Source organism: Arachis hypogaea, chromosome 4 (assembly GCF_003086295.3).
Source record: "Arachis hypogaea cultivar Tifrunner chromosome 4, arahy.Tifrunner.gnm2.J5K5, whole genome shotgun sequence".
NCBI lineage: Eukaryota > Viridiplantae > Streptophyta > Magnoliopsida > Fabales > Fabaceae > Arachis > Arachis hypogaea.
The window spans coordinates 119,808,514-119,816,645 of NC_092039.1; the positions used below are offsets into that span (position 1 = coordinate 119,808,514).

The window sequence follows — 8,132 nt, forward strand, 5'->3', positions numbered from 1 at the left end:
TATAAATTAAAAATGAATCCCTTAAAATGTGCCTTTGGTGTGAGTGCAGGAAATTTTCTTGGTTTCTTGGTGCAGAAAAAAAGGATTGAAATTGACAAAAATAAGGCAAAGGCTATCTTAGAGGCTCCTCCTCCAGCTAACAAAAAGCAACTGCAAGCATTTTTAGGGAAGGTCAATTACCTCAGAAGGTTCATTTTCAATTTGTCAGGAAAAACCAAGGTTTTTGTGCCTCTGATCAAGTTGAAAAAAGAGGAAGAGTTCCAATGAAAAACAGAGCATCAAGAAGCTTTTGACAACATCAAGCAGTATTTGACTAATCCTCCTATTATGACACCTCCAAGGCACGGAGCACCTTTAAAACTTTACGTGTCAGCTTCTGAAGTAACAATTGGTGGAATGCTGGCTCAAGAAGATGAGAATGGCAACGAGAGAGTGATTTATTATCTAAGTCGTGTGCTAAATGATGTTGAGAGCCGTTATTCTACAATTGAGAAACTTTGTTTAGCTTTATATTTTTCCTGTTTAAAACTTAAGTACTATCTAATTCCTAGAAATATTTATGTAATTTCTAAATTTGATGTTCTTAAATATATGTTGTCTTCTCCAATATTGCATGGTAGACTAGAAAAATGGATGCTGGCCTTAACGGAATTTTTTTTACATTTTGTTCCTGCAAGAGCGGTTAAGGGTCAGGTTCTAGCCGATTTTCTGGTTGATCACCCTTGAATTGACATTGATGAGAATTTACCGAGTGTCATTGATTTGGTACCTTGGAAATTATATTTTGACGGTTCATGCCATAAGAGTGGTGTTGGTATAGGAATTTTAATTATTTCTCCAAGTGTTGAGCCAAGTAAATTCCTCTTTGAATTGAATTATTCGTGTTCCAACAATGAGGCAGAGTATGAAGCATTAATAATGGAACTGGAATTATTATTAGAAAGAGGAGTTAAAAATGTGAAAATTTTTGGAGATTCACAGCTTGTAGTCCGTCAAGTATCACTTGAATATAGGTGTGTTAGTGAAAATTTAAGAAAGTATTTCAATATGGCTACAGAGTTGTTGAGTAAATTTGATAGTGTCATTGTAAGGCATGTTCCAAGGGAGTTAAATCAAGAAGCAAATGAATTAGCTCAAATTGCTTCAAGATATAAGATCAAGCCCTCAACACTAGAAAAATTGGTAAGAATAAAATGACATATTTATGCCTTTGAGAGAAAGAGAAGTGTTGTCATTAGAAAAACTAGACCCAGAAGATTGGAGAGTACCAATTGTAGAATATTTAAAAAATCCAAGTCTTAGTGTCGATAGAAAACTTAAATATAGGGCTCAAAGTTATGTTCTAATAAGTAATGTCTTGTTTAAGAAATCTGTTGATGGAAACCTCTTGACATGTTTGGGAGAAAAAGAAGCGTACTTGGCTCTTGCTGAAGTGCATGAGAGAATTTGTGGTGCCCATCAATCAGGGAAAAAAATGAAGTGGGTGATAAATAGGAGAAGATTGTATTGGCCAACTGGTGCACGAAATTGTGATCAATACTTTTCACAATTCAAATAATCCCCGGTGATGAATCCAAAAACTTGGTGTTCAATACCATGGCATAAACACAACTTCGCACAACTAACCAGCAAGTGTACTGGGTCGTCCAAGTAATAAACCTTACGCGAGTAAGGGTCGATCCCACAGAGATTGTTGGTATGAAGCAAGCTATGGTCACCTTGTAAATCTTAGTCAGGCAAACTCAAATGGTTATGAATGATGAATAAAACATAAAGATAAAGATAGAGATACTTATGTAATTCATTGGTGGGAATTTCAGATAAGCGTATGAAGATGCTTGTCCCTTCCGTCTCTCTGCTTTCCTACTGTCTTCATCCAATCCTTCTTACTCCTTTCCATGGCAAGCTGTATGCAAGGGTTTCACCGTTGTCAGTGGCTACCTCCCATCCTCTCAGTGGAAATGTTCAACGCACCCTGTCACGGCACGACTATCCATCTGTCGGTTCTCAATCAGGCCGGAATAGAATCCAGTGATTCTTTTGCGTCTGTCACTAACGCCCCGCCCTCAGGAGTTTGAAGCTCGTCACAGTCATTCAATCATCGAATCCTACTCAGAATACCACAGACAAGGTTTAGACCTTCCAGATTCTCTTGAATGCCGCCATCAGTTCTAGCTTATACCACGAAGATTCCGGTTAAAGAATCCAAGAGATATCCACCCAATCTAAGGTAGAACGGAGGTGGTTGTCAGGCACACGTTTATAGGTGAGAATGATGATGAGTGTCACGGATCATCACATTCATCAAGTTGAAGAACAAGTGATATCTTAGAACAAGAACAAGCGGAATTGAATAGAAGAACAATAGTAATTGCATTAATACTCGAGGTACAGCAGAGCTCCACACCTTAATTTATGGTGTGTAGAAACTCCACCGTTGAAAATACATAAGAACAAGGTCTAGGCATGGCCGTGAGGCCAGCCTCCCAATGATCTAAGATAGCATAAGAACAAAGGTAGCTACCCAGATAAAAATACAATAGTAAAAGGTCCTATATATAGAGAACTAGTAGCCTAGGGTTTACAGAGATGAGTAAATGACATAAAAAGACTCTTCTTGGAGTTAAACGCCAGCTTTGGTGCCAGTTTGGGCGTTTAACTCCCATCCTTGTGCCAGTTCCGGCGTTTAACGCTGGAAATTCTGAGGGTGACTTTGAACGCCAGTTTGGACCATCAAATCTTGGGCAAAGTATGGACTATCATATATTGCTGGAAAGCCCAGAATGTCTACTTTCCAACGCCGTTGAGAGCGCGCCAATTGGGCTTCTGTAGCTCCAGAAAATCTACTTCGAGTGCAGGGAGGTCAGAATCCAATAGCATCTGCAGTCCTTTTTAGTCTCTGAATCAGATTTTTGCTCAGGTCCCTCAATTTTAGCCAGAAAATACCTGAAATCACAGAAAAACACACAAACTCATAGTAAAGTCCAGAAAAGTGAATTTTAACTAAAAACTAATAAAAATATACTAAAAACTAACTAGATCATACTAAAAACATACTAAAAACAATGCCAAAAAGCGTACAAATTATCCGCTCATCACAACACCAAACTTAAATTGTTGCTTGTCCCCAAGCAACTGAAAATCAAATAAGATAAAAAGAAGAGAATATGCAATGAATTCCAAAAACATCTATGAAGATCAGTATTAATTAGATGAGCGGGGCTTTTAGCTTTTTGCCTCTGAATAGTTTTGGCATCTCACTCTATCCTTTGAAATTCAGAATGATTGGCTTCTTTAGGAACTCAGAATCCAGATAGTGTCATTGATTCTCCTAGTTAAGTATGATGATTCTTGAACACAGCTACTTATTGAGTCTTGGCCGTGGCCCAAAGCACTCTGTCTTCCAGTATTACCACCGGATACATACATGCCACAGACACATAATTGGGTGAACCTTTTCAGATTGTGACTCAGCTTTGCTAGAGTCCCCAATTAGAGGTGTCCAGGGTTCTTAAGCACACTCTTTTTGCCTTGGATCACAACTTTATTTCTTTCTTTTTCTTTCTTTTTTCGAATTTTTTTCTTTTTTTCTTTTTTTTTTCGAATATATTTTTTTGTATTCACTGCTTTTTCTTGCTTCAAGAATCATTTTTATGATTTTTCAGATCCTCAGTAACATGTCTCCTTTTTTCATCATTCTTTCAAGAGCCAACATTCATGAACCACAAATTCAAAAGACATATGCACTGTTTAAGCATACACTCAGAGAACAAAAATATTGCCACCACATCAAAATAATTAAACTGTTATAAAATTCAAAATTCATGCAATTCTTCTCTTTTTAAATTAAGAACATTTTTCATTTAAGAGAGGTGATGGATTCATAGGACATTCATAACTTTAAGGCATAGACATTAAGACACTAATGATCACAAGACACAAACATAGATAAACATAAGCACTAAAATTCGAAAAACAGAAAAATAAAGAACAAGGAAATTAAAGAACGGGTCCACCTTAGTGATGGCGGCTTGTTCTTCCTCTTGAAGATCCTATGGAGTGCTTGTGCTCCTCAATGTCTCTTCCTTGTCTTTGCTGCTCCTCTCTCATGATTCTTTGATCTTCTCTAATTTCATGGAGGAGGATGGAATGTTCTTGGTGCTCCACCCTTAGTTGTCCCATGTTGGAACTCAATTCTCTTAGGGAGGTGTTGATTTGCTCCCAATAGTTTTGTGGAGGAAAGTGCATCCCTTGAGGCATCTCAGGGATTTGATGATGAGAGGGGTCTCTTGTTTGCTCCATCCTTTTCTTAGTGATGGGCTTGTCCTCATCAATGGGGATATCTCCCTCTATGTCAACTCCAACTGAATAACAGAGGTGACAAATGAGATGAGGAAAGGCTAACCTTGCCAAGGTAGAGGACTTGTCCGCCACCTTATAAAGTTCTTGGGATATCACCTCATGAACTTCTATTTCTTCTCCAATCATGATGCTATGAATCATGATAGCCCGGTCTATAGTAACTTCGGACCGGTTGCTAGTGGGAATGATTGAGCGTTGGATAAACTCCAACCATCCCCTAGCCACGGGTTTGAGGTCATGCCTTCTCAATTGACCGACTTTCCTCTTGAATCTCTCTTCCATTGGGCGCCCTCTTCACAAATGACTGTGAGGACTTGGTCCAACCTTTGATCAAAGTTGACCCTTCTAGTGTAAGGGTGTTCATCTCCTTGCATCATGGGCAAGTTGAATGCCAACCTTACATTTTCCGGACTAAAATCCAAGTATTTCCCCCGAACCATAGTAAGCCAATTCTTTGGATCCGGGTTCACACTTTGATCATGGTTCTTGGTGATCCATGCATTGGCATAGAACTCTTGAACCATTAAGATTCCGACTTGTTGAATGGGGTTGGTGAGAACTTCCCAACCTCTTCTTCGGATCTCATGTCGGATCTCCGGATATTCACTCTTTTTGAGTTTGAAAGGGACCTCGGGGATCACCTTCTTCAAGGCCACAACTTCATAGAAGTGGTCTTGATGCACCCTTGAGATGAATCTCTCCATCTTCCATGACTCGGAGGTGGAAGCTTTTGTCTTCCCTTTCCTCTTTCTAGAGGTTTCTCCGGCCTTGGATGCCATAAATGGTTATGGAAAAATAAAAATCAATGCTTTTACCACACCAAACTTAAAAGGTTTGCTCGTCCTCGAGCAAAAGAAGAAAGAAGAGAGTAGAAGAAGAAGAAATGAGGAGATGGAGATGGTTTTGTGGTTCGGCCAAAGGGGGGAGAAGTAGTGTTTAGGTTGTGTGAAAATGAAGGAGTGAAGATAGGTTTATATAGGAGTGGGGAGAGGGTTATGGTTCGGTCATGTATGGGTGGGTTTGGTAGGGAAAGTGGTTTGAATTTGAATGGTGGGGTAGGTGGGGTTTTATGAAGGATGGATGTGAGTGGTGAAGAGAAAGATGGGATTTGATAGGTGAAGGGTTTTTGGGGAAGAGGTGTTGAGGTGATTGGTGAATGGGTGAAGAAGAGAGAGAGTGGTGGGGTAGGTAGGGATCCTGTGGGGTCCACAGATCCTGAGGTGTCAAGGAAAAGTCATCCCTGCACCAAGTGGCGAGCAAAAATGCCCTTTGTGCCAATTCTGGCGTTAAACGCCGGGCTGGTGCCCATTTCTGGCGTTTAACGCCAAGTTCTTGCCCTTTACTGGCGTTTAACGCCAGTCTGGTGCCCCTTTCTGGCGTTAAACGCCCAGAATGGTGCCAGACTGGGCATTAAACGCCCATCTGCTAGCCTTACTGGCGTTTAAACGCCAGCAGGTTCTTCCTCCAGGGTCTGCTGTTTTTCTTTCTGTTTTTCATTTTGTTTTTGCTTTTTCAATTGATTTTGTGACTTCTCATGATCATCAACCTACAGAAAACATAAAATAACAAAGGAAAAATAGACAAAATATAACATTGGGTTGCCTCCCAACAAGCGCTTCTTTAATGTCAGTAGCTTGACAGAGGGCTCTCATGGAGCCTCACAGATGCTCAGAGCACTGTTGGAACCTCCCTACACTAAACTTAGAGTTTGAATGTGGGGGTTCAACACCAAACTCAGAAGTTGGTTGTGGCCTCTCAACACCAAACTTAGAGTTTGACTGTGGGGGCTCTGTTTGACTCTGTTTTGAGAGAAGCTCTTCATGCTTCTTCTCCATGGTGACAGAGGGATATCCTTGAGCCTTAAACACAAAGGATTCTTCATTCACTTGAATGATCAATTCTCCTCTATCAACATCAATCACAGCCTATGCTGTGGCTAGGAAGGGTCTGCCAAGGATGATGGATTCATCCATGCACTTCCCAGTCTCTAGGACTATGAAATCAGCAGGGATGTAATGGTCTTCAACTTTTACCAGAACATCCTCTACAAGTCCATGAGCCTGTTTTCTTGAGTTGTCTGCCATCTCTAGTGAGATTTTTGCAGCTTGCACCACAAAGATCCCTAGCTTCTCCATTACAGAGAGAGGCATGAGGTTTACACTTGACCCTAGGTCACACAAGGCCTTCTTGAAGGTCATGGTGCCTATGGTACAAGGTATTGAGAACTTTCCAGGATCCTGTCTCTTTTGAGGCAGTTTCTGCCTAGACAAGTCATCCAGTTCTTTGGTGAGCAAAGGGGGTTCATCCTCCCAAGTCTCATTTCCAAATAACTTGTCATTTAGCTTCATGATTGCTCCAAGGTATTTAGCAACTTGCTCTTCAGTGACATACTCCTCCTCTTCAGAGGAAGAATACTCATCAGAGCTCATGAATGGCAGAAGTAAGTCCAATGGAATCTCTATGGTCTCATTTTGAGCCTCAGATTCCCATGGTTCCTCTTTGGGGAACTCATTGGAGGCCAGTAGACGTCCATTGAGGTCTTCCTCAGTGGCGTTCACTGCCTCTTCCTTCTCTCCAAATTCGGCTATGTTGATGGCTTTGCACTATCCTTTTGGATTTTCTTCTGTATTGCTTGGAAGAGTACTAGGAGGGAGTTCAGTAATTTTCTTGCTCAGCTGACCCACTTGTCCCTCCAAGTTTCTAATGGAGGACCTTGTTTCAGTCATGAAACTTTGAGTGGTTTTGATTAGATCAGAGACCATGGTTGCTAAGTCAGAGTTGTTCTGCTTAGAACTCTCTGTCTGTTGCTAAGAAGATGATGGAAAAGGCTTGCTATTGCTAAACCTGTTTCTTCCACCATTATTGTTGTTGAAACCTTGTTGAGGTCTCTGTTGATCCTTCCATGAGAGATTTGGATGATTTCTCCATGAAGGATTATAGGTGTTTCCATAGGGTTCTCCCATGTAATTCACCTCTTCCATTGAAGGGTTCTCAGGATCATAAGCTTCTTCTTCAGAGGAAGCTTCCTTAGTACTACCTGGTGCATTTTGCATTCCAGACAGACTTTGAGAAATCATATTGACTTGCTGAGTCAATATTTTGTTCTGAGCCAATATGGCATTCAGAGTATCAATCTCAAGAGCTCCTTTCTTCTGATTTGTCCCACTGTTCACGGGATTTCTTTCAGAAGTGTACATGAATTGGTTATTTGCAACCATTTCAATTAGTTCTTGAGCTTCTGTAGGCGTCTTCTTCAGATGAAGAGATCCTCCAGCAGAGCTATCCAAAGACATCTTGGACAGTTCAGACAGACCATCATAAAAAATACCTATGATGCTCCATTCAGAAAGCATATCAGAGGGACACTTTCTGATTAATTGTTTGTATCTTTCCCAAGCTTCATAGAGGGATTCTCCTTCCTTCTGTCTGAAGGTTTGGACTTCCACTCTAAGCTTACTCAATTTTTGAGGTGGAAAGAACTTTGCCAAGAAGGCATTGACTAGCTTTTCCCAAGAGTTCAGGCTTTCTTTAGGTTGTGAATCCAACCATGTCCTAGCTCTGTCTCTTACAGCAAAAGGGAATAGCATAAGTCTGTAGACCTCAGGGTCAACCCCATTAGTCTTGACAGTGTCACAGATTTGCAAGAACTCAGCTAAGAACTGATGAGGATCTTCCAATGGAAGTCCATGGAACTTGCAATTCTGTTGCATTAGAGAAACCAATTGAGGCTTAAGCTCAAAGTTGTTTGCTCCAATGGCAGGGATAGAGAT

The 8,132-nt window shown here is 40.7% G+C and overlaps 1 non-coding gene across 1 annotated transcript; it reads left to right on the forward strand.

Moving 5' to 3' along the window:
- The first annotated feature begins 7,709 nt into the window (after positions 1-7,709).
- Positions 7,710-7,817, forward strand: LOC112798622 (small nucleolar RNA R71). Its single transcript, XR_003200226.1, has one exon. It is a non-coding gene; the product is annotated as a small nucleolar RNA R71 (small nucleolar RNA).
- Positions 7,818-8,132: the final 315 nt, after the last annotated feature.